We start from the raw sequence: 27,582 nt of genomic DNA, 5'->3' as shown, positions 1-27,582 counted from the left end.
GATGTTAATAGACTTTGAAATTTATTTCAACTTTACTTTTAAAAATTCTAACATGAAGATTTAAGACATATTTAAAACTCCATTTTCAACTTCTTTCTTAATTTTTTTTTTGAATTTGAAAATTTTGCCAACTTTATTTTTTATTGTAAGGTTAATTTCTCCCAGTATACTTGAAAATTTTCTATTGTCAAAATTTTCTTTCCTTTACTTAGTCAATTTTTCAACACTTGTCTATATTTATTATTTTTGATGAATGTCAAAGGGAGAGGGTTAGGTGGATTAACTTAGCAAAATACTAGACAAAACACCAACCTAACTAAATCAAAATTATTTCATTGGTCGAGTTATTTTTGCATATTTTTCACTAACTTAACTCAGGTTGTCATTACATCAAAAAGGGAGAGATTGTTGGTGCGATTAGCGTTAACGGTCTAACTCAGGTTTTGATGAATGATAAAGTAGGTTAAGTTAGTTTTGTTGTGATCTAACACTTTGACTGAGTATGCGGGAAAAATCTAGCTAGGTCGACAGGCCGACCGGATAGCTGGTAAGAAGTCCAAATAGGTCGACGAGCTGACCGGATATCTAGCACGAAGTCCAGCTAGGTCGATAGGCCGACCGATAGCTGGCACGAAGCCCAGCTAAGTCGACGGGTTGATCGAATAGCTGGCACGAAGTCCAAACTACTAGTCGACGGGCTAACCGGATGTCTGGCAAAAGGTAAGTAAAGGTAAGTCACTGTAGGAGAGTGACTATGAGGACGTATCCCAGTTAAGGGACAATAGGCGTCAACCCAGTTTAGGTCCATTTGGAATCCCTAAACTGAGACCTTGACTAGTTCCTGGTCATGGGAAGACAAGAATTAATTACTCTATTTTTTATATTGTGTGCTAACACTTGTCTTGCAGGGTATTTTGGACTAACACATTTGTTACAGGGCAAAAAAACAAGCAAAGCTGCCTTTGGGTGAACAGTACCCAAAGGTGCCTTCCATGGCTATGGAAGGCGCCTCAGTACTGTTCATGGAAGGCACCTTCTATGGCTATGGAAGGTGCCTTCCACGGATAAAATTTGACCAGTTTGCAGATAAGGTGCAATGATGTCAGGATAGATTCTATCCTATTGGAGGCACCTTCAAGGCCTTTGGAAGATGCCTTCCAAGCCCTTTATAAGGTAGTTTCAAGGAGGCTTTGGAACAAAAACTACATACGAGCTACTGCGCGCATATTTGAACCCCCGACTGCTCCTAGTTCCTGTTGCAACTCTACTATGAAGCTGTTGAGCCCGGTGACTGCTCTGAGGAGTTCCGATCGCGCCTGGCAGACAGACAACAACATGAAGTACCTCATTTCAATACCTAAAGAGTGTTGGTAATATTTGTTTTCTGTGCTTAATCTTTGTAAAAAGGAAAGTGCAGTTTGTTGCACTTGACCTAATTCTTTTGTGTTCGATTCTCTCTTCTGGGGGTACTGGAAGAGATTTTTAATGGATTGTCCATCGACAGGTCCGCGGGATTTGGGCCTTGGAGTAGGAGTCGCCGAAGGCTCCAAACCAAGTAAAAAATCACTTGTGTTCTTCTCGTACTTTCTTATCTTTAAACATCTTACTACTATGTACTCATGTTTTTAAAACCGACAAAGAAGTGTTTTTGAAATCCACATGATTCACCCCCCCCCCCCTCTCATGTGCGTCATGATCCAACATGATTAAGTGGTTGCGCCTCTATGGTATCTACACGAACATATTCTGTTCATCTCACGAACTCTTGATCTAGAGAAAAACTAACTTTGCGCTACTAGCCACACAAGGTGATTCGGCCATAAGGAAGGATCAACCAAGAGGAAGAAGAGGAGGAAGGAGAAGAAGACTAATTCCCTTAATGAAAATGATGAGACAAACCTTTTGTACTCATCCAAGGAATACCAAAGGTCATTTGGCTTTTGGTCTCCCTTTGATTAATGATCCATTAAACTCTATTAATGGATATTAACCCTCTTGTGTCTTTTGATCTTCCTTCATAAATTGATCTTAATCATCTTTCATGAAGAGGCTTTTTGTCACGCCCCCAAAAGAGTCTCTGCCAGACAAAAATCCGACAGCATCTCCCCTGTACCGGTGACAATCTGAAGCATCAATACAAGCAAAATACATCAGCCACATGCGGCTGGAATATTTATATACACAACCACGCAGTTATAATAACAGTCACTCGGCTGGAATGAAACAATCACAACCACGCAGTTATATATAAAACAACCCACACGGCTGTACTAAAACACAGCGGAAAAAAGAAGGAAAGCCCACACAACACAATCAACACACTGCTAGCCGGCTAGGCTTTATGCAACAACCATAACAACAAATACAACAACACACCAAATACAACAATCACCAAATACAAATAAAAGATATACAAAACCCGAAACGATCATCGGATGTGACGTAGGACCCGGCAGACAGGATACTCCGAGCGACACTCCAACCATCTACCTAAAACATAAAGATATACATGCGGTGGTGAGTATAGGTAACTCAGCGGGTAATAGAAAAGATAGTGCATGGACTATAAATAAACATAGAGATCAAAGGTATACAGTCTCAGTAGGGAATCAAAGAACATGATCCTACTATCATAATCAATGCATCTGAACATAACAGACCTATTAACCTGACATACATACTGTACAACCACAACCGACATAATGATAGATACATACCCAATCTGGAATCGACACCTGGTACAATGGTCAATAAACTCACTAGATCTGCAACAGACCTACTCGTGACACCTGTGCAATATAAATACGACTGCAAATACATGTAAAATAAATGACATGTATGCAGCATGACAACCATATGCAACAATCATATTGCAAACAAATGCAACATACCACAAACACATGCAACTAGTATCTACTAGGCATGTATGCAAATATATCTCCAAAGATGCACCGTGCATCAAATGCAAATGTGCATGCATGCTCCATGGTCACCCCCGCCACCTCTCTAGACACCACGACCCCTGTATGGCCGATAGGCTTGGGTCCGTGACAAACCGTACTAGCCTCGAGTACAAACACCGCTATAGGCGGCCGAAGCAGACAGTCAGCTAAGTAGTTATATAACTACATAGCTAAGGGTCCCTGACCACTCACATATCTAGCCCTCTGACTACTGTACCCTCAAGACTCACTACTGTACCCTAAACCCTAAACCAAACATAATCCACAATCCTTCACTTCGATCCAAACAACCACAGATCACAAAGTCTCGAATATAATATGATACAAATCTTGATTTATCCATCCACAACACAAATGATATCAACCTACAATAATCTATCAACTAAATCATCAAACCATAATCAATCATAAACTCCAACAATCCTCAATCAACTCAATCATTTCCTAGTCTAATTCACATCCCAATTAATTCTTTAATCTGATTCATTACATAATATAATCAATTTATAACACAACTTACCCAAATCCAAGGTGGCAGCCGGTGAAACATGACCAGATGGATTCACTATCAAAACAAGATCTCCAGAATTATGGTTCACCGGCGAACAGTACTGACCGAAGCTACAATGACCAACCAAGCATCAACTCTCCATATTCCAATACCAAAATAGAAATCAGATTGCTACAAAATCTGATATGAATCATACCTTTCCCCGATTTAGTGCCAAAAGATTCGATTCATGTGGAGAACCCACCTCTGGCAACTAGGTAGCAACCTGTGTCACAGGTGGAATGGAAAAAGTAGGCGCTCCTCCTCTTCAACTCTGCAAAGAACAATGTCCTGATGATCATCCTTCTCTCCAAGACCCCTGTCCGATCGAGTGCCCTAGATCACCCATGGATAATGATGTCGTTGAGCCGAGCATCGCACAGGACAAGATCAAGATCGTGAGGTATGGCAGGTGAGCAATATTAGGGCACGAATTAAATGTGAGACAAAGAGATCGACCTCACCGCTATCGGCATCGAGCTCGGTGGTCGCCAGCGCAAAATCAGAGCTAGGGCTCGGATTCTCCCACTTCTAGCCAAAGATATGCTCGTACCAGGGCAACGATCTGGGGATAAGAATGAGGCTAGGGCTACATCGGCGCTGGGTGGCGCTTAACGGTGTCGGGCGGCGTGGCATGGTCGAGAGAAATCGACATCGGCGATATCGAGCAGAGACGTGAGGGAAGGAAGGAGAGACGCACGAGCAAACAAGGAGAAGAGAGACTCAGCCGGCGGCGTCGGCCAGTAGCCGGCGGCGTCGGCCAGTAGCCGGCGATCGCGAGCTCAGCGTCAGTGAGGCGAAAAATCGCCGAAGAAAGGGGGTTTCGGGAAGAATGAATCGGGGAGAAAGAATAGGAATAGGGGAAAATTTAGGGAAATTAGGATTTAAACCTAGGTTAGATTAATTAAAATCTAAGTCAACCCTCAAATCAACTCCCACTTAAATGGCTATTCCAAAACAAGCTTCTTCTGTACCCCGAATCCATCCCCTCAAAACAGGTCATACGGATTCCGTTTAAATCCCGAAAAATTTCTAAAAATCCTGAAAAATCCAATAAGATTTTTTGTCCAATCACATTTATTATTAAATTTTGCGATATCTTACACTTTTCATCTTCTATAAAGGGTCTTTTAGTCTTCTTCTTTTATATGATCAAATCATGTAAAAGACCTTTCCTCTTCCTTGGTGAATTCAAGTTCACCCAATGAGTCTCACTCATTGAAGCTTATCAATCCCAATTGATTCCATGAATCTTATTCGAATTAGATTCAATCCAATAATTATATCTAATTGAGTCTAACTCAATGAGTCTAATTCAGATTAAACGTCTCTTTGTTTTCCTCTTAATGGATTGAATTATTATATTAGATTAGTCATTAACCCAATAACCCAATAAGCCTAATCATCTAATAATTGACTCTTAGGGCTAATACTAACAATCTTCCACTAGCACTAGGTGTCAATCATTACAAAAGATGACACCAACACTTTGATTAACCCATTAATCTTAAGATCCTCATTTTTTAGCCAAACTAAAATACTCATCTCCAAACCAATATATTCTTTGTGTGTGACTCATCAGGCTCTCGTAACGTTGGCAATGTATCCAAATCAATATTTTAGATACATAAGCAATGAGTGACATCTAGCAATGTATCATTGCTACCCAAGTGACGAGAAAGTTGAGATCTGACCTAACATGTTCGTGACTATTATCTTGTATGACTCCATCCTTCTATTCTTGATATCTAGATTGATCAATGAGGCATAGACCGTGTCATCCTCTTATCAATCTTTATGTTTCTTGATCTCTAAGTAGACACACTCAAACAAATAAACTCAATATTGTTGGATCATGAAAATCGATAGAGGAGGGGAGTGAATATCGATCGAAAAATTATTCGTAGCGAGTACATAGTGGAAAAGAAAGAGAACAATGCTAGCAAGAACCGATTTACTTGGTTTGGAGCCTTGGTTGACTCCTAGTTCAAGGCCCGCACTCGTCGAGTGCTTTCATTGGGCATGTTGGTTGCTACTCAGAAAACCTATAGGTTCCACTGTACAAAAATTTTGTACAAAGGTCTGAACCTTTTCCTAGCTACCATGTGTTCTTTTAAATTAAATTTTGGATCGCCTGCGGAACTTAACACGTTTGATCCAAAACTTAATCTATTTGTTCTTTTGGGTTTTGACTTGGATCTCCTGCGGAACTTTACACGTTCGACCCAAGTCTTCTTAAGTTATTAATTCCATTAAATATTAATTTCCATAATTGGTTCCCAGTACTGACGTGGCGAGGCATATGACCTTCTTGGATATGGGAACAACCACCACCGACTAGACAAAACCTTTTATAGAAAGCTAATATTTAATTTCCTAAAATAACTTTAGGTTAACCAAAGAGAACAATCAAATCACAAGGAAAAGAAAAAACAAAAGAACACAACATCGAAAAAACATATTCGAAATTCTAGAACGTAAGCCTCTTGTATTTGGTATTATTTCCATAAATAACTAGCATGATGCGGAAATAAAAATTACTAGTTATACCTTGTAGAAAAACCTCTTGATCTTCTACCGTATTCCTCTTCTAACCTCGGACGTTGTGTGGGCAACGATCTACCAAGATGAGAAACCACCTTCTTCTCCTCCAAGCAAGGTTCGGCCACAAAGGAAAAACTTCACCAAGGAGAAAAACCAAAAATACTAACCAAGCTCCAAGAGATGCTAGCTTTCTCTCCTTCTTCTTCTTCTTCTCCAAGTAGTATCCGGCCACCACAAGAGCTCCAAGGGAATAGAGATGTTTGGCCACCACAAGAGGAAGAGAGGGAAAAGATGAAGATGATGGCCGTCCACACCAAGGAACAGAGAGGAAGAGAAAAATAATAGAGGCTGTATCTCTTGAAGGCACTCTCACCCCTTCTTTTATATTCCTTGGCCTAGGCAAATTAGGAAATTTAATTACAATAAAATTTCCTTAATTTCCTTGACATGATTTAATTGAGAAAAATAAAATAAAATTTCCCCAATTAAAATCAAGTGGCCGGCCACATCAATGAAAACAAAATTGGACAAGTTTCAATCAACAATTAAAACTTCCTAATTTTTTTCCGGAAATTTTAAAAAATAAAATTTCTCTTCAAATCTCTTCATGGTTGATAAAAGGAAATTTCTATAATTTTAATTTTACAACATGTGAATAATTTTTAAAGAGAAAATAAAATATCTCACCAATCTATAAATAAGGAAAGAGATCTAATCTCTTTCATTAATCTTTTGTAGATCTTTTACAAGAGAGATATTTTAATTTTAATTCTCTTTAATAAATTATATCTTCCACATAATAAAAATTAAAATTAAATTCCTTTTTTAATTCAATTTGGCCGGCCCCCACTAGCTTGGGTTCAAGCTAGGGCCGGCCACCCAATCTTATACCTAGGCCGGCCCTAGCTTGTTCCCAAGCTAGCTTGGCCGGCCCCTATTGGGTGGGTATAGAAGGTGGGTATAGGTGGGTATAGAACTCTATAAATAAGAGGCTACGATAGGGACCGAGAGGAGGAATTGGTTTTGGTCTCCCGATAAAATTAAGCATCCCGTGTTCGCCCCGAACACACAACTTAATTTTATCAATAATAATTCATTCCACTAGAGAACTATTATTGAACTACCGCACCAATCCCAAATTACATTTTGGGCTCCTTCTTATTATGAGTGTGTTAGTCTCCCTGTGTTTAAGATATCGAATGTCCACTAATTAAGTGAGTTACTGACAACTCATTTAATTAATATCTTAGTCCAAGAGTAGTACCACTCAACCTTATCGTCATGTCGGACTAAGTCCACCTGCAGGGTTTAACATGACAATCCTTATGAGCTCCTTTTGAGGACATTATCAACCTAGTATCTCTAGGACACAGTTTCCTTCTATAATCAACAACACACACTATAAGTGATATCATTTCCCAATTTATCGGGCTTATTGATTTATCGAACTAAATCTCACCCATTGATAAATTAAAGAAATAAATATCAAATATATGTGCTTGTTATTATATTAGGATTAAGAGCACACACTTCCATAATAATCGAGGTCTTTGTTTCTTTATAAAGTCAGTATAAAAGAAACGACCTCAAATGGTCCTACTCAATACACTCTGAGTGTACTAGTGTAATTATACAGTCAAGATAAACTGATACCTAATTACACTACGACCTTCTAATGGTTTGTTCCTTTCCATTTTGGTCGTGAGCTACTGTTTATAATTTATAAGGTACTCATCTTCTGTATGTGACACCACATACTATATTATCTACAATATAAATTAATTGAACAACTACAACTAAATGTAGAAAATTTGACCAAATGTGATTCTTTATTCATAATGAATGTTTACAAAGCTTAGGCTTTCAGTATACACTCCAACAATCTCCCACTTATACTAATGACTAAGCTGCCATATCTTCTACCATACATCTGATTCCCATTCCCTCCACATGCCGATCGAAAGCTTTCGCCGAAAGGGCCTTAGTGAAAGGATCTGCTAGGTTATCCGCTGATGCAATCTTGGTGATGACAACTTCTCCTCGCTTCACGATATCTCGTATCAGGTGGTACTTGCGCTCTATATGTTTACTTGCCTTATGAGCTCGTGGTTCCTTCGAGTTTGCAATCCGCTATTATCACAATAAATTGTGATGATTTTGGGCAAACCAGAATCACATCTAAGTCCATTAGAAAGTTCCCGAGCCATACTGCTTCTTTAGTGCCTCGAGGCTGCTACATACTCGACTTCCATGGTTGAGTCTGAAACATTCGCTTAACACTCCTTCATGAAATGGCTCCACCTCCTAAAGTAAACACATAGCTGATGTAGACTTCTTATCCGATTGGAATTGAAATTTGTGTAACCCACGGGAGCAGATCGTCCGCTTGGTAAACTAGCATATAATCTCTAGTCCTTCTCGGGTACTTTAATATATGCTTTACCGCATTCCAATGTCCTGGTTACTCTGATATCTGCTGACCATGCCCTGCAAAATAGATATCGTGTCTCGTATATAGCATTGCATACATTAGGCTTCCGACAGCCATAAGGAACTGCTTTCATGTCCTCTATCTCTTTCGACGTCTTTGGAGACATCTCTTTAGATAGAGCTACTCCATGTCTAAAAGGTAAGAAACCTTTCTTGGAATCCTGCATGCTAAAACGAGCAAGGATTGTATCTATATATGAAGCTTGGGATAGACACAACATTCTTTTCTTACGATCCCTTATAACTTTGATCCCAAGAATGTGTGCACAATCTCCTAAGTCCTTCATATCAAATTGTTTGGACAACCATACCCTTACGTTTGATAATACCTTGACATTGTTGCCAATTAGCAAAATATCATCTACGTATAATACAAGAAATACCACCACGTTTCCGTTACACTTCTTATATACACAAGATTCATCCGGACTTTGAATAAATCCATATGACTGGATTACTTCATTAAACCGGATGTTCCAAGATCTTGAAGCTTGCTTCAGTCCATAAATGGACCGATTGAGCTTACACACTAGATGCTCTTTGCCTTTTTCAATGAACCCTTCTGGTTGCTTCATATGGATGTTTTCTTCAAGACTTCCATTAAGGAAAGCTGTCTTGACATCCATTTGCCAAATCTCATAATCCATATGAGCAGCAATGGATAAGAGTATCCGGATAGACTTAAGCATGGCTACCGGTGAAAAGGTTTCCTCATAATCGATTCCCTCTTTCTGAGTATACCCTTTCGCAACAAGCCTAGCTTTGAAAGTTTCTATCTTCCCGTCTGTCCCTCTTTTCCTTTTTGTAGATCCACTTACATCCAACGGCTTTTACACCATCAGGTGGTTCTACAAGCTCCCAGACCTTATTAAAGTACATAGACTCTATTTCAGAATTCATCGCCTTTTGCCAAGATGCTGCATCTATATCTTGGAGTGCTTCATATGTATGGGGATCAGGTTCATGTTTACCCGGGATCAAATCCAAGACTCTCCCAAAACATGAATCTCTCAGCCTCACAACCCTCCCACTACGACGAGGCCATTGTCCGTGGTTGTGTATCATGTGTGACACGTGTTGCGTCTCTTGTGGTACTTCATCTTGTCGTTGGTACTAAAGTAGACGTGTCCTCTCTTAGTTCTTCTAAAACAACTTTACTCTGGGCTTGTGATCCATTATATAGTCTTCTTCTAAAAAGCGGGCATTGGTGCTAACAATGACCTTGGTCTTTAGGACTATAAAATAAACCACCTTTCGTTCCTTTGGGATATCCTACAAACACGCGAACTTCTGTACGGGATTCTAACTTATCAGCATCTGGTTTCAGCACATGTGCTGGACTACCCCAAATCCGAATATGTCTTAGACTGGGTTTTCGCTCATTCCACAATTCTATGGGGTAGAAGAAACTGATTTAGAAGGTACTAAGTTCAAAACGTATACTGCTGTTTCCAGAGCATATCCCCAAAACGAATTTGGTAATTCTGAATAACTCATCATCGATCTAACCATCTCCATAAGAGTCCTATTCCTTCGTTCTGCTACACCATTCTGTTGGGATTGAATCCCGGCCTCTGATAAGTAATTCCTAAACTCTCCTAAGAGGTATTCGCCACCACGATCTGACCGTAGTGTCTTGATACTTTTACCTAGTCATTTTTCCACATCAGCCTTGTATTCTTTGAACTTATCAAAGAACTCGGACTTGCGGCGCATTAGGTAAATGTATCCATATCTTGAATAATCGTCTATGAAAGAGACAAAATATTCAAAACCTTCTCTTGCCTGGACAGAACCACACAAATCAGAGTGAACCAACTCTAACACTTCTTTGGCTCTATACCCCTTGGCCTTGAACGACCTCTTGGTCATTTTACCTTCCAAGCAGGATTCACAAGTTGGAAAATTTTCCAACTCTAATGAACCCAAAAGTCCATCGGCTATAAGCCTCTGAATCCTACTTAAGTTAATATGACCAAGCCTTAGATGCCAAAGATATGCTTGGTTCATTTCCGAAGGTTCTTTTCTCTTATTAGAATTAGAAGATGAGTTATAAATTTCCATGTTTTGCTTTGTGGAAGAAATTGGATTTAAAGTATACAAATTGCCAACTAATGCACCAGAACAGATAATCACTTTATTTCTTTTAATAACTACATCGTTACTAAAGGAAACTGAATATCCATCTAAAAATAATTTAGAAACTGAAATTAAATTCTTTCTAAAACTGGGTACATAAAGACAATTTCTTAAAACCAAATTCCTATTTCTACTAAAAGATAAGTAGACGTCTCCCACTGCAACAGCTGCCACCTTAGTAGCATTGTCCATGTAGACGGTAATTTCTCCTTCAGATAGTCGTCGGGTTTCTTGGAACCCCTGCAAGGAATTGCAGACATGATCAGTGGCTCCCGTATCTACACACCAGGTGCTGGTAGATAACACCGCTAAACATGTTTCAACAACTAGAACATGAGATATACCTTTGTTTTGGTTCCTACGAGGACAGTCCGCCTTCCAATGCCCTGACTGCTTGCAGATGAAGCACTTGCCCTTCAGCTTCTTCACTCCAGCTTTAAATCCAGTACTCTGAGATTTATTCACTTTCTTTACTGAGCCAGCTTGTTTCTTCTTCTTCTTTCCTCTCGGTTTAGAAGTAGAACCATTTTCAGCATAGTGAATTTGAGAATTGTGACGAAATAATCCTTCTGCTGCTTAAAGTTCTGTCAGTAGTTCCCCTAATGAATAAATCCTCTTATTCATATTATAGTTCAGGCGGAACTGCTCAAAACTTCTAGGTAGCGTTTTGGAGGATCATATCGATCTAGGTTTCCTCATCAATTTTTCCTCCAAGGATTTGTATCTCGTTCAGATAAGCCATCATCTTTAGGATATGATCCCTTACAGGAGTACCCTCTTGCATGGTGACTGTCATTATCTTTCTTATGGCTTCTTGCCTAGAAGCTCTATCCTGATGACCAAAGAGTTCCTTGAGATTGTTCATAATATCATAAGCTGTTGGTAAATCCTGATGCTGATGTTGCAATACATTTGACATTGAAGCCAAAATGTAACACCGCGCCATCTCATCTGCTTTTAACCATTTCCTATGATATTCAATCTCCTCTTGGGTAGATTCACCAGTAGGTGCATCAGGGCACTGCTCACAAATTTATAGCTTTCAGTAGTAAGAACAATGTCCGGGTTCCTTTTCCAATCTATGTAATTAGGTCCAGTAAGTCTATTTTAGTATGATGGACGATGGGTTGAAAGTCTTCCTAAGAATCACAAATAACTTTTGGTCAGAACTCTAAATTTAGAATAATATTGATTCCTCAAACAATACTATTTTAAATTAACCAACACCTTAAAACACCGTGAATTTTGTATGCCACGTTAGTGTGGACGTATACAAATTCAACATTTGTAAAAGGAGGGTTTTATCCCATTAATTTTATTATCTTGTCAACCTAACTTTTTGACAAATAAAATTAATAGTTGGTATCTTTTGGTCACACAAATAATAGTAGTGACTCCGATGGGGAGGATACTATTAGATGTGTCTAAGTGTATACCATTACTTGACACTAAGTCCATTAATAAGATTATGCCCCTTCCGTTGGGGAAGATCACACGCTCTTAATTAACTTCCTATAGTCATCCAAAAATGGAAGTCTGTTCTAGTGATCCGCAAACAAGCTCATCCGTTATGGAGGAAGGCACTCAGAGCCAACGCGCAAGCTTGTTTGCATCACTTACAAACCAGTAATGGAGACCATGGGATTTATTTAAAAATCCCTCTCCCACTTAGTTATTTATAAATGAGGAATTTTAACTATGCTAGCCTACTAAAACTTGTAAACTAACATGCACACACAACATTATATAAAAGCAATAAATAAAAAATTTAATTTTCAACTATTATGGCTTTTATCTCTAATTGTCCTCCGTGTGTTGTCATCCCAAGCTGCTGCCATATTTGGCCACCGCCACCGGGTCTAGCTGTCGCATCCATCTTGCTCCTAGTTCCGCTGCGCCTCTGGTCCTTAGAAGGTTCCACGCTTTGCAAGATTCGATCCGCGACATAAATAGAATTTTACATTTTGATCCTATATTCCATAAAAGGAATGTACATGTATCTAGATCAAAAAATAAAATCCTAATAAAACTAAATACAGCTCCTGCTGTATTTTAATACAATCATGCACACACAAATAAATGCCCTTGACATGTCCAAGGGTCCAATCACACACATAATAACTAAAAGCCATAATAGTTGGATCCTGCATCCACAAAGTTAGCACATCCTACTATTAACCTGCCTAAATTATGTATGACATGTGCATAATTAAACTAAATACCAAATACACAAAGGCAAAACCCTAGCTCTGATACCAATTGTTGGTTGCTACTCAGAAAACCTATAGGTTCCACTGTACAAAAATTTTGTACAAAGGTCTGAACCTTTTCCTAGCTACCATGTGTTCTTTTAAATTAAATTTTGGATCGCCTGCGGAACTTAACACGTTTGATCCAAAACTTAATCTATTTGTTCTTTTAGGTTTTGACTTGGATCTCCTGCGGAACTTTACACGTTCGACCCAAGTCTTCTTAAGTTATTAATTCCATTAAATATTAATTTCCATAATTGGTTCCCAGTACTGACGTGGCGAGGCACATGACCTTCTTGGATATGGGAACAACCACCACCGACTAGACAAAACCTTTTATAGAAAGCTAATATTTAATTTCCTAAAATAACTTTAGGTTAACCAAAGAGAACAATCAAATCACAAGGAAAAGAAAAAACAAAAGAACACAACATCGAAAAAACATATTCGAAATTCTAGAACGTAAGCCTCTTGTATTTGGTATTATTTCCATAAATAACTAGCATGATGCGGAAATAAAAATTACTAGTTATACCTTGTAGAAAAACCTCTTGATCTTCTACCGTATTCCTCTTCTAACCTCGGACGTTGTGTGGGCAACGATCTACCAAGATGAGAAACCACCTTCTTCTCCTCCAAGCAAGGTTCGGCCACAAAGGAAAAACTTCACCAAGGAGAAAAACCAAAATACTAACCAAGCTCCAAGAGATGCTAGCTTTCTCTCCTTCTTCTTCTTCTCCAAGTAGTATCCGGCCACCACAAGAGCTCCAAGGGAATAGAGATGTTCGGCCACCACAAGAGGAAGAGAGGGAAAGGATGAAGATGATGGCCGGCCACACCAAGGAACAAAGAGGAAGAGAAAATAATAGAGGTTGTGTCTCTTGAAGGCACCCTCACCCCTTCTTTTATATTCCTTGGCCTAGGCAAATTAGGAAATTTAATTACAATAAAATTTCCTTAATTTCCTTGACATGATTTAATTGAGAAAAATAAAATAAAATTTCCCCAATTAAAATCAAGTGGCCGGCCACATCAATGAAAACAAAATTGGACAAGTTTCAATCAACAATTAAAACTTCCTTATTTGTTTCCGGAAATTTTAAAAAATAAAATTTCTCTTCAAATCTCTTCATGGTTGATAAAAAGGAAATTTCTATAATTTTAATTTTACAACATGTGAATAATTTTTAAAGAGAAAATAAAATATCTCACCAATCTACAAATAAGGAAAGAGATCTAATCTCTTTCTTTAATCTTTTGTAGATCTTTTACAAGAGAGATATTTTAATTTTAATTCTCTTTAATAAATTATATCTTCCACATAATAAAAATTAAAATTAAATTTCTTTTTTAATTTAATTTGGCCGGCCCTACTAGCTTGGGTTCAAGCTAGGGCCGGCCACCCAATCTTATACCTAGGCCGGCCCTAGCTTGTTCCCAAGCTAGCTTGGCCGACCCCTATTGGGTGGGTATAGAAGGTGGGTATAGGTGGGTATAGAACTCTATAAATAAGAGGCTACGATAGGGACCGAGAGGAGGAATTAGTTTTGGTCTCCCGATAAAATTAAGCATCCCGTGTTCGCCCCGAACACACAACTTAATTTTATCAATAATAATTCATTCCACTAGAGAACTATTATTGAACTACCGCACCAATCCCAAATTACATTTTGGGCTCCTTCTTATTATGAGTGTGTTAGTCTCCCTGTGTTTAAGATATCGAATGTCCACTAATTAAGTGAGTTACTGACAACTCATTTAATTAATATCTTAGTCCAAGAGTAGTACCACTCAACCTTATCTTCATGTCGGACTAAGTCCACCTGCAGGGTTTAACATGACAATCCTTATGAGTTCCTTTTGAGGACATTATCAACCTAGTATCTCTAGGACACAGTTTCCTTCTATAATCAACAACACACACTATAAGTGATATCATTTCCCAATTTATCGGGCTTATTGATTTATCGAACTAAATCTCACCCATTGATAAATTAAAGAGATAAATATCAAATATATGTGCTTGTTATTATATTAGGATTAAGAGCACACACTTCCATAATAATCGAGGTCTTTGTTTCTTTATAAAGTCAGTATAAAAGAAACGACCTCAAATGGTCCTACTCAATACACTCTGAGTGTACTAGTGTAATTATACAGTCAAGATAAACTGATACCTAATTACACTACGACCTTCTAATGGTTTGTTCCTTTCCATTTTGGTCGTGAGCTACTGTTTATAATTTATAAGGTACTGATAATATCATCTTCTGTATGTGACACCACATACTATATTATCTACAATATAAATTAATTGAACAACTACAACTAAATGTAGAAAATTTGACCAAATCTGATTCTTTATTATAATGAATGTTTACAAAGCTTAGGCTTTCAGTATACACTCCAACAGGGTAATCACTAATAGTTCGTAAAAATATTATAAATGAAAGTACAAGAACTTTTAAATAAGAAATATCGACAACAATAAAGGAAAGAAAAAGCAACACGTTGTCAGAGAAGCTTTGCAGCATCGCAGGGGCACAACGTAGTAGAGCAGATGTCATTGTTTTGAAGCTCTGGTGGAGGCCTATTTTTATAGGCATGCTCCGGGTGCCCGAATCCCTTCCGGGCGCCTGGACCGTGACGTCCTTTGACTAATCAGTGCGCTCCAAGCTGTCAAGGATAGAATTTTCCTTCTGGGCATCTGGACCACCTTTCTCCAGAAAATCCTTCTCCTGCAAGAAAGAGTTAGTCCGAGGTAAAATAATAGTTAAACTACCCTACAAAATAGAAGTTAGCACAATAGTAAAAGAATAGTAATTAGATTCCATCTCCTTGAGAACGGAATCTAGTCACGATCTCAACTTAGAATTCTGAAATAGATCTAAGTTGGATCGACGCCTAAGTTCCCTACCCGGGAACGCGTCCTCACAGTCACTCTCCTCCAGTGACTTACCTTAACTTACCTGCCAGACATCCGGTCAACCCACCTAGACTTCGTGCCAGTTATCAGGTCGGCCCGTCGACCTAGCTGGACTTCGTTCCAGACATCCGATCAGCCCGTCGACCAGTCTGGGCTTCATGCCAGTTATCAAGTTGGCCTGTTGACTTTGCTGGACTTCGTGCCAGACATCCGGTCAGTCCGTCGACCAGTCTGGGCTTCTCCTGCACACTTAGTTAAAGTGTTAGATCACAATGAAACTAACTTAACCTACTTTGTTATTCATCAAAATCTGAGTTAGTGCTAACCGCACCAACAATCTCCCCCTTTTTGATGCAATGACAACCTGGGTTAAGTTAGTGAAATATGCAAAAAGTAAGCAATCAATTAAGATGGTTTTTAGGTTAGGGTTTAGGGTTGTATTTTGTTTGTTAACTAACTTAAACCACCTAATCCTCCCCCTTTGACATTCATCAAAAGAATATAGAATAGATAAAAATAAATGGTTAAGTGAAAGAAAAAAAAATCGCAATTGAGAAACTGAACTAAAGTCAGATTGACTTGGGAGAGTTTAAAGTAGAAAACATAGAAAATTTACTTTAAACTTTATCTTTTAGCTTTTTCAAAAATAGCTAAGTTTGAAAAAAATAGCTAACATAAGTTTGTAAAATTTAAATTTTATCTACTAGCTTTTTGAAAAAGAAATTAAAAATAATTTTCAAACATAAGTTTTATAAAAGTTAATTTTCAAATATACCTACTTTACAAAAGTAAAATTAACAAAGCTAAGTTTAAAAAAAAAAATCCAAGTTTCAAATCTAATTTTCAAAACTAGGTTTGTATATAAGTTTTATAAAAGTCAACTTTTTAAGAAAACATAAGATTATAAAATCTAATTTTCAAGGACTTAGTTTTATAAAAACTAGTTTTCAAAAATAGATTTATCAAATTAGATTTGCAAAAATAAGTTTATAAGATCATATTTAAAAAAAAAATAGAATATTTTTAAGGAAATATTTTTTAAAAATATTTTCAAAGCAGAGAAAATAATTTTGGTACTAAGTATGAAAATAAATTGAATTAATCCTCCCCCGAACCTGACATCAAAAAATAACTGTCTAACCGATTAGTTACTTGCTAACTGTCAGAGAATAGTAGCTTTCACTTGGTTAGTCAGATTAAGTTAATTGTAATCAGTTAGTATTTGACTAAGCTGAATAACTTAACCTGATTGATGTGTGGTTTATATTTAACGCTCAGACTTATGTCGATGCATCGAAATAAGTATCTTAAGTCTAGACAATCTGCCTATGCATCTCACCCCTTTCTAAGTTCAGAAATACACAATCAAGTTAGCCCTAATGTGTTGGTGAGATGCTCAAACCTTAGATCTATAGGAGCATACTTTCTAAGGGATTGATCAATTCTAAGGCTAAAGCTTATTTTCGAAATTCTAAAAATGGAAAATTTTGAAAACATGAAAATTTTATCCTTAGAATTTAAAAACATTTTTTAAAATATTTTTTTGTAATTTAAGAATCCTAGTCTATTAAACACATTCCTAATTTTCGACGTAGATTACTAAACTCATTTTCAGGGAGGGGTTTTGTAACACCCCAAATTTCATGATTTGGAGTCCTAAAAGACCTTATTAAAATCTAGAAATGCTTTAGAAAAATTCTAGAGATTTTTAGGAATTTATAGAATATTTTTATGTAATTTTTGGAGGTCGTTTGGTATTTTTACTAAACGAAAGAAGGTTCGACAAAAAAATGTCCAAGCTGAGGCTTGAACCGGCAACCCCTGACCTGAGCAAAACCCAACCAACCAACTGGGCTAGTAGTTATTAATTAATCTAATAAAGGAAGAATTTTATTTAAGTAATAGAAGTTAATAGCGAGAAATAATAGGAAGAAAATGTTGCAACAGGGATTCGAAACCACGAGCTTCGCCTTAAGCCGAACGCAGCCAACCAACTGATCCAGCGATCGTTTCTTATTAAAGGAGGAGAAGAATTCCATTTAAGCAGAAGTTGGGACATTTAAAATAAATTGGAAAAAAGGTGCGCGGCTGAGGGATTCGAAACCCAGACCTGTGATTTGGTCAAAACCTGGCTAACCAGGTGATCCAGCCATCGGTTCTGTTTAGAAAAGGTAGGAAAATTATTTAACCAGTTAACAGAATATGGAGATTATAAAGAGGGATAAGTTGAGGTAGTAAATGGCCAAACCGAAAACCCTTCCCCTCTCCTTTCCTCTCCCGATCGCGAGCGACGGCGACTCCCTCTCGGGCGAAGACGCAGCAGGGGACCTAGGGCTTGGTCTCCGGCGCCGGCGAAGGGTTGTTTCCGACCGATCTTCACCCGTGTGTGCCCACTCCGATGAGGGGAGCTTGGAAACACAAAGAGGTTGCCGAGAATTGAAGCTCCTCCAAAGCCCTAGTTGCCTCCTTTCGGCTATGAGTCCAAGAACACGAAGGTAAGTCGCTACTCACCTGCAGTAGGATAGTTCCGGATTTCGATTCGTTTTGGTGTTCTTTTCCTTTTGTTTCAAATTTTTTATGAAGAATGTGGTTTAGGGCTTACTGCCGTGAGATGTTAAGGAAGAGGGAAAGAGATTTTGTTTGGATGTTTTCTTGTTTTCCTTGAATTCGCAGCATGTTGTAAGATTTGTTGGTTGTGACTTGATGAGAATGTCCGCGTTGAAGGGAAGCTTGCAATCTTGTGTTTTTCTTTTGTTGCCGTGGCACATAGCAAGAGGAAAAATTACCACAGTGCAGTTTTGATTTGTTATCAATTCATTGGTATATTGTTAGCCATTTTATCACTTATTCCCTAACCGCAGCTTTAGCTTTCGTTTAAGTTGTGTAGATTAGCAATGAAAAGATTGTGTTCAGTGCTGGCTTTATAGATTCAGTGCAATGTGGATTAGATTGTTGTTAGATTTCATTTTCAACCATCTAGATCTGATGCTTTCTTAATTAGTTGGAACAACCTTGCCTTAAGCTTGCTAGTTAGATCTTTTTACGCTATGCATTGGGCAAGAACAGTCCTCATTTTTAAAGTATGCAGTTTAGATTTTCTGTTAAGCTATTATGTAGATTTTTATTAAGCTAGTATGCAGATTTCTGTTAAGCATTAGTGCATATTTTAGTTAAGCTTAATATGCATATTTCTGTTTAAACTTGTATGCAGATTTTGTTTAATCATTGCAGTGTTAGAGTTTGGTTAAACATTTCAGTTTTGTAAGAAGCATTCTTTTATAAGAAAAGTATAAGAAAGATAAAGAAAAGAAAGAAAAGGCCGAGGCCTTAAGTAGATCCCAAAGTCAAGACTTTAGGGATTTTGGCACACAAGGTGCGTATTAAAATGCCGAGGCATTCAAAGAAGAAGTAATTAAGATTATAAGTATTTTACTTTTAAGAAGAGGCTAGTACCCGACTTCCGAGGTTGTCGTTAAACAAATCCAGGTGTCCAATTCCGAGGTCTTGGCCCTGGTAGACCGAGGTCTGCTCTTTTAGGATTGGTGGCTCGCTACCCCAACCTATCAGGGAACGCGCATAAGATGGTACTACGCCTGGGCCCAAGAAGAAGTTGATTATTATTTTGAAGTATTATAAGTATAAGCTTTTGAACTAATAAAACAATGTGTTTACAAAAGTTTACAAGTATTAAAGAATAAGTTTAAATAAGTGAAATAAAAGAATAAGTTTTTAAGTAAGTTTAATAAGAATCAGAAAGTGTTTAGAATTCAGTAAGTTAAATTCTTTATGCTAGCATGATAGTATAGACTTGTCTTACATGTTTAGCCTTTCAGTATGTTTCTTTACTATTAGAAGAGCATGAGTTAGCTTACTGTTATTTGCTATTTATGAGCATGAGTAGCTTTACATGTTAGCATTCAGTTTTAGCATGTTTTTATTTATATACATGCATATCGAGTTTTTGTGAGTTAGATAGCGCTTACTAAGAAAATTTTGCTTATAGACTACACTTCCTCTTACTGCAGATACAGGAAAGGAAAAGATATAGAAAGGAAGGCGACAAGGAGGTGTTCGAGGGATGTGTGATGCCAGGACTATGGAAGCCTTGGGACTTAGCTTAAGAATTTATTAAGAATGTATTAGATGAGTCATTTAGTCTTCCGCTGTTAGTTAATTGTATATTTTTATTTTGTTTCCGCTATTTATTACTTGCATGATTTGATTTCATTAAACTGCGTGGTGATGTTATTCCTTTGGTATGTTTGATGTGTGTTCCAGCCGCCTGTGGCTGTGTATATTATGTTATGTATGTCAGTTTAAGGTCACCGGTACAGGGGAGATTCTACTGAAATTTTTCGGTAGGGTTTCTTCGAGGATTTTAATCATACCGGTTAAGTAGAGTTAGTAGTAAGTAACGGTCATCCTTAGAGAGTAGTAGTAGTAAGAAGGGTGGTCGTTACAGGTTTAGTGAATATATCACCTAAATTAGATTTGGACTCAATGTATTTGATTTCAATATCTCCTTAGTGACATGATCCCTGATAAAGTGGTACCTAATTTCAATGTGTTTGGTTCTTGAATGATGCACAAAATTTTTGTTAAGTTAATTGAGCTAATATTATCAATTAATACTTTTACATTTGTAAGATTTAAATTAAAATCTTTTAGGATGTGCATCATCCATGATAATTGTTGTACACATTCACCTATAGCTATGTATTCTGACTCAGTTGTAGATAGAGCAACACAGTGTTGCTTTCTACTAAACCAGTTGACAAGTGATGAGCCCAGTAGTTGGCATCCACTACTTGTACTTTTTTGGTCTAATTTACAGCCAGCGTAGTCTGAGTCAGAATAGCCTATTAGCTCAAAATTATTAGTTCTAAGATACTAAATTCCTACATTTGACATTCCTTTAAGATATCTAAAGATTCGTTTGACTTGAGTCAAATGAGATTCTTTAGCACAGGTTTGATATCTAGCACACATACTAACTGCAAATAAAATATCGGGTTGACTTGCAGTTAAGTATAGTAGGCTACCTATGACACTCCTAGAGCATGTTAAATTAATTGGTTTACCTTTAGGGTCGTCATCTAGGATTGTGTTAACTGTCATAGGTGTCTTTATTTCTTTAGTATTTTCCATCCCAAATTTTCTAAGTAATTCTTTAGTATATTTTTGTTGATAAATGTAATTACCTTCATTTATTTGTTTGATTTGTAATCCTAAAAAGTAAGTTAATTTACGTACTAAACTCATTTCAAATTCTTGTTCCATTAGAGTTATAAATTCTTGTAAAAATTTTGAGTTGGTTGATCCAAATATTATGTTATCTACATAGATTTGGGCTATAAAGATATCCTCTTTTATTGATTTGACAAAAAGGATTGGGTCGATTTGACCTTGGTTGAACCCTTTGGATATTAGGTAAGAGGTCAACCTTTCATACCATGCCCTAGGTGCTTGCTTAAGTCCGTATAAGGCTTTCTTTAGCTTAAAGACATAGTCAGGATGATAAAATTTTCAAACTCAGGTGGTTGCCCTACATATACTTCTTCTTTTATTAATCCATTTAGAAAGGCAGATTTGACATTCATTTGATACAGTTTGAACCTTTTATGGGTTGCATAACTGAGTAACATTCTAATGGACTCTAGTGTAACGACCCACCTTCTACCACTAGGCTGTAAGGCTGATCGTCACATTATGCTGTGCTAAACTATTCCCTGACCATTTGGTAAGTCTAGATGCGGAAGCTGTACTAATTAAAATTTTACTAAAACACTGACATTTCTTGGTTCTATACATGCTAAGGAAGGTAACTAACTACTCATAACATGTCTTACCTTCCCCATGGCCAAGGAACTGGACTTAGACACTTCCATGCTGATACCAGACCTCCCAATCGATCCACGGATCGATTGGAATAGTCGGATCGATCCAGTGATCGATCCAGCCGGCAACTGTATGCGGGACATAAGTTGGATCGATCCAGTGATCGATCCAGCATGCTACTGTGGCCGGGACGATAATTTGGATCGATCGGCTGATCGATCCAGGTTGATCGATCGATCCCAGGGCTCTCTGTTCGCGACTGAAATGGCTGGATCGATCGGCTGATCGATCCAAGGGCCTACTGTTCGCGGAGCAGATTGCCCAATCGATCAGCTGATCGATTGGAAACCCTCGAATCGATCAGCTGATCGATTCGAGTTACTGATTTCGTGCCAAATGTCTGATTTCAGCACTGTTTCGTGCCTCAACCACATTACAAGTACTAAAATGACTAAGAAACACTCTAATGACAACAACTAACATTCTAACAACATAAAAGAGGTGTTCTAAGCATAATAAAGTGCATGGTTAACTAATTCGTAATGAATAACATACTAAAGTGCAAGATGATAAAAAGAAACACTGAAAAGTTCTAATGTTTGAAATAAAGCTTGCTAAGGTTCCCTAAGATCTTCTTCCAGGTTCCATCCACACACATCCTTATCAATGCATTGACCTCCAGCCTCCGCTAGTCCATCTTTCCTTTACCTTTATCTGCAGTATAAGGAAAAATAGAATCTGTAAGCTTAAAGCTTAGTAAGAAATCATCTACCTCACAAAATCATGCATTCGATGCAGTATGCTTTTAAATCATGCTATTTGAAAATATGCACTGAACTTACTAAGACATGGTATACTGAAATCATAAGGCATAACATATAAGCATGACATAAGCACTGAATCATGGCAAAGCAACCAAAAGAACACTGAACTGAATATAGGCTAAACTAACTGAAACTGAATCTGTAACTGGAAACAAACTCAACTAGCATAACTGATTTTGAGTTTTGAAATTTAATACGTAATAAGTGAAAATACTAAACATCCTGTACTATACTTGTTGTGCACGCATCCCTACTAGACCGGGGTTGCAAGTCCCGAATTTAGCAGGTTGTCTAGGCTATCTGAACCTAGGGACGATTAGGAGTCCAACCCAATGGATATCTAATCCAAAGTACCGAAAATAAAATCGATATCCATAGCTAAGCGATATAACATCGTTTCTAGGTTATCTCGAACCTAAAGCTAGGTTATCTGAACCTAGAGGCGATTGTGGAGCCCACCCATTGGACCGTAGTCCCATAAAACGAACTAAACTAACGTGCTGGTTTAAATGTCTCTAATGCATTTAATTGAGCTATTAAACATCACTGAGGTGGTATTTAGCTACACTAACATTTTACCGAACACTTGGTGTGCTTCAACTCTCTCCTCTAATAGGGAGATCACCTCTAGGCACCCGACAACGTCTAGAATCTCCAACTAAAGGAGAACAACGTGTCCGGCCCGTCCAGAGGTGTTCAACTAGATCCCTAAATCCTCGAGGAGGGTTTAACATACCCTATGTGCCGGAAAAACCTGCATATAGCTAAAACTAATGCATAGGAAACCAACCGGAGCTATTATACTGCAGGTGAGGGGTTTCTTACCTCGTACGCTAATTTTCTTACAATTCCTTTCGCTAGAATTCCGGTGGAGATGACCTCCTCGACGATCCGATCACGTCTTCGCGTTCCTCTCGCGGAGAAGAACCTCTTTCGTGTTGGAGTCGTCGCCGGAAGATGACCCGATGGTCCTTGGGCTTGGGCGCCGAGAGAGGAGGAAGAGGAGGTGTGGGCGGCGGTGAAGTTTTGGAAGAGGAATAGGTCACGGTGAAAATAAAACCAAATAACTCTTCACCCTATTAATCTTCCTATTTAAATCAAGTGATTAATTCGGCCAACCCAACTATAAATGTACCTGATTCCCTTTCCTTTCAGCACGGCCCTGCTGGGTTCAACCGGTTACTGACATTATCCCGAAACCATAGGTCTCGGGTTCGATTCCCGTCTAAGCTATTTTGCGGTTCTAATTATTTTTGTTACTTCCGCTACTCGGCAAATTCCGGAAAAATATCTAAAAATTCCAGAAAAATCATACTATATTTCTAAAACAGTTTTGAGAATTTTCGGGCTTTACAATCCCCATACCTTATAAAAGTTCATCCCAGAACTTAACACAATTATGGGTACTTCCGTATCATGCTAGCCTCTGTCACCCACGTCGCCCCTGCAGTTGCGTGATTTTGACAGCTGAATTTGACTAATGGTACTTCCTTGTTCCGTAATTTCTTTCTGCTCGGTCTATTATCCGAATAGGCCGATCATAGCTGAGATCATCACGGACTGCACTAACCGGGGCTCAATCACCGGTGGCGTCTCGGGATATGCTTCTTGACATGGAGACATGAAATACGTTGGGACAAATGACATCTCCCGAGGTAGCTCTAGCTCATATGCTACCTTGCCCACTCTTCGCGATAGGGTATGGTCCCACATATCCGGGAGCTAGCTTGCCCTTCTTCCCAAAACGCATGACTCCCTTCATGGGAGCTACTCGAGGAAAAATCCCCAATCGAAAACTCTAGGGTCTCAGGCTGTATCAAGATAGCTTTTCTGGTCTTTGCCTCTATCCTCGCGAATCTGTATGGCTGCTGTGGTATCCGCCACTAGATCTGTCTGAAGCTCTATCCTTCTGTTCACCACCTCATACCAGCAGATTGGTGATCTGCACCTCCGCCCATAGAGTGCCTCATAAGGTGCCATGCCGATAGTGGCTCGATAACTGTTGTTGTATGCAAATTCCGCTAAGCTCAGATATTTGCACCAACTTCCTGAAGTCTAGGGCACACGCCGAGCATATCTTCGAGTACTGATTTACTCGCCTCCTCGACCATCCGTCCGAGGATGGAAGGTCTTGAATTTCAATTTGGTGCCCAATGTTGATGTACACACTCCCTGAAGTGTGATCTCTGTCTGAAATGATGGTTCATGGGACTCCATGTAGTCTGACGATCTCCTGAAGATACAACTGAGCTAGCTTCTCCATGGAGTAGGATATCTTGATAGCTAAAAAGTGGGCTGATTTAGTCAACCTGTCGACTATTACCCAGATGGCATCGAAACCATTTGTGGTTCTGGGTAGCCCCACTATGAAGTCCATCGAGATATCCTCCCACTTCCATTCTGGAATCTGTATAGGCTGCAGAACTCCTCCTGGTCGCTGATGTTCTGCCTTGACCCTCTCACAGGTGAGGCAGATGCTAACATATCTAGCGATGTCTCGCTTCATCCCGGGCCACCAAAAACGTTTCTTCATGTCTTGATACATTTTGGTGGAGCCTGGATGCATCGCATAAGAAGTCCTGTGAGCCTCATCTAAAATCTGTCTCCGTAGCTCCTCCTGATCTGGGACACAGAGTCTATCACCAAAATACAACACCCCGCTATCGGACATTCTGAATTCTCTACTTTCTGATTCTGTTAGCCCTTGCTTGATTTTCTGAATTTCAGGGTCCTGGTCCTGAGCTGACTGAATATCACCAAGCAAGGTAGACTCTAAGGTCATAGTAGAGAGTTGTCCGACGATGAGTTCGAGACCAAAATCCGCGATCTCCTTCTGTAGGGGTGGTGACATGGCTGCTAGAGATAATAAGGTAGCGCTGGATTTTCTGCTAAGTGCATCTGCTACCCTATTGGTTTTCCCTGGGTGGTAGAGGATGTCTATGTCATAATCTTTGACTAGCTCTAGCCACCTGCGCTGTCGCATATTCAGATCCTTCTGAGTGAAGAAGTACTTCAGACTCTGATGATCTGTATACACTCTGCACTGAGCTCCATACAAGTAATGTCTCCAAATTTTGAGAGCGAACACTACTGCTGCAAGCTCAAGATCATGAGTAGGGTAGTTCTTCTCATAATCCTTGAGTTGTCTGGAGGCATAGGCGATTACCTTGCCATCTTGCATCAGCACTGCTCCTAATCCCAATTTAGAGGCGTCACTATATATATCGAAGCTGTCTGTATTTTCTGGCAGTGTCAGAATAGGTGCACTAGTCAATCTCCTCTTGAGTTCGCTGAAGCTGTTCTCGCAGTCCTCTGTCCACTGAAATTTCTTGTTCTTCCTGGTGAGAGCTGTCAGTGGGGAGGCTATCCTGGAGTCCTGCTAATCCCAGAAAGCTCCTGATCTCGCTGGCGTTCCTAGGTCTCCTCCAGTTACTTACTGCTTCTATCTTGCTGGGATCCACCATAATACCATCCTTTGAGATTACGTGACCCAGGAAGGACACCTGATTTAGCCAAAACTCACATTTTGTGAACTTGGCGGTTCTGCTGAAGGGTCTGCAATACTAGTTTCAGGTGCTCTGAGTGTTCTTCCTGAGTTCTGAGTAGATAAGAATGTCATCGCTAAACACAATAACAAACTTATCTAAATACTCCCGAATACCTGTTCATGAGATCCATGAATGTAGGAGCATTTGTCACGCCAAAAGGCATGACTACGAACTCGTAATGTCCGTATACGGTCCGAATCTGTCTTCGATATATCACCCTCCTTGACTCGACTTGGTGGTATCCTGATCTGAGGTCAATTTTTGAGACTGCTGCTCCCTTTAATTGGTCGAACAGTCATCTATTCGGGAAGAGGATACCGTTCTTGATCGTGACTCGATTCGGTGCTCGTAGTCTATACAAAGTCGCATGCTTCCATCCTTCTTCTTCACGAATAGCAGGCGCTCCCATGGTGAGTGACTAGGCGCTGGATTGTCCTCACGCCTCGGAGTATGAAGTCCTTGATTCTGCTGGAGCCATGCGGAGGGCGCTGGATATAGGATTGGTGCCGGAAAGAGCTCTATCTCAAATTCAATCTCGCTGTCTGGCACTCTTCAGGGAAGACTGCTGGTAGTCACATACAACTCGGACTCCTGCTAGCTGTTGCCTCGTCATGGCCGGTATTGACTACATGTGCTAGGTACCCGCACATCCGAATCCATCAACTTCGTGCCTTCATAGCTGAGAGAAATTTTCGGCTTTTCTCTTTGGTTCTCCGATGTACTCGTGCTTACGCTTGGTTGGAATACGACTTTACATTTACGGACTCTATGGAAGCACCGTATTTGATCGAAAAGTCCGTCCCAAGGATGACGTCGTAGTCGATCATTTCAGCAGGATCGGATCACGAAAGAGTTCCCTGCTCGCTATAATGGCACTGCTCGAGCCGGTGCGTGGATGCCATGACCTCTCCCGAAGGTAGTGCCGTGAGCACCTCTGGGGGTATTTCTAATTTCTCGGAGAACACCCTGGCTATATATGAATGGGTTGCCCCAGTATCAAATAGAACAGTAGCACTATGCTGAAAAATGCTAATCTGACCTGTGACGACTGTCGAGGCATTTGCTACGTCCTCTCTGGTGAGTGAGTAGATCCTCGCGTTCGCCATAGCTGGAGGGGCTTCTAATCGGCCCTGGCTGATAAGTGGACCTTCTAGAGCGGCCTGCATCTGATGTAACTGAGCTGACTGGCCTGCATACTGGATCTGCTGTGGCTGAGGAAGACCGGTCTTGTTCGGGCACTGCTTGGCCATGTGCCCTTCTTGTCCACATTCAAAGCATCCTCGTGTGCCCTTGCGACAAACCCCTGGGTGGAATTTCCCACAAGTGGCACACTTTGGATAACTGGGACGCTTGCTAGATGGTCCTCCTTTTGAGTCACTCCCTGATTTACGCTTGCTGTTGGAGTTCCCTTTCCAGTTAGAGCTGTGGCCTTGCTGTTTTTTGAGTGTAAGAGTTTCCTTGGCCCTTGGACTCTGAGGAGGCTTGCTTCTGCTGCTTCATGCTGTTCT

Source organism: Zingiber officinale, chromosome 2A (genome assembly GCF_018446385.1).
Source record: "Zingiber officinale cultivar Zhangliang chromosome 2A, Zo_v1.1, whole genome shotgun sequence".
NCBI lineage: Eukaryota > Viridiplantae > Streptophyta > Magnoliopsida > Zingiberales > Zingiberaceae > Zingiber > Zingiber officinale.
Note: the sequence above shows the minus strand (reverse complement) of the source record.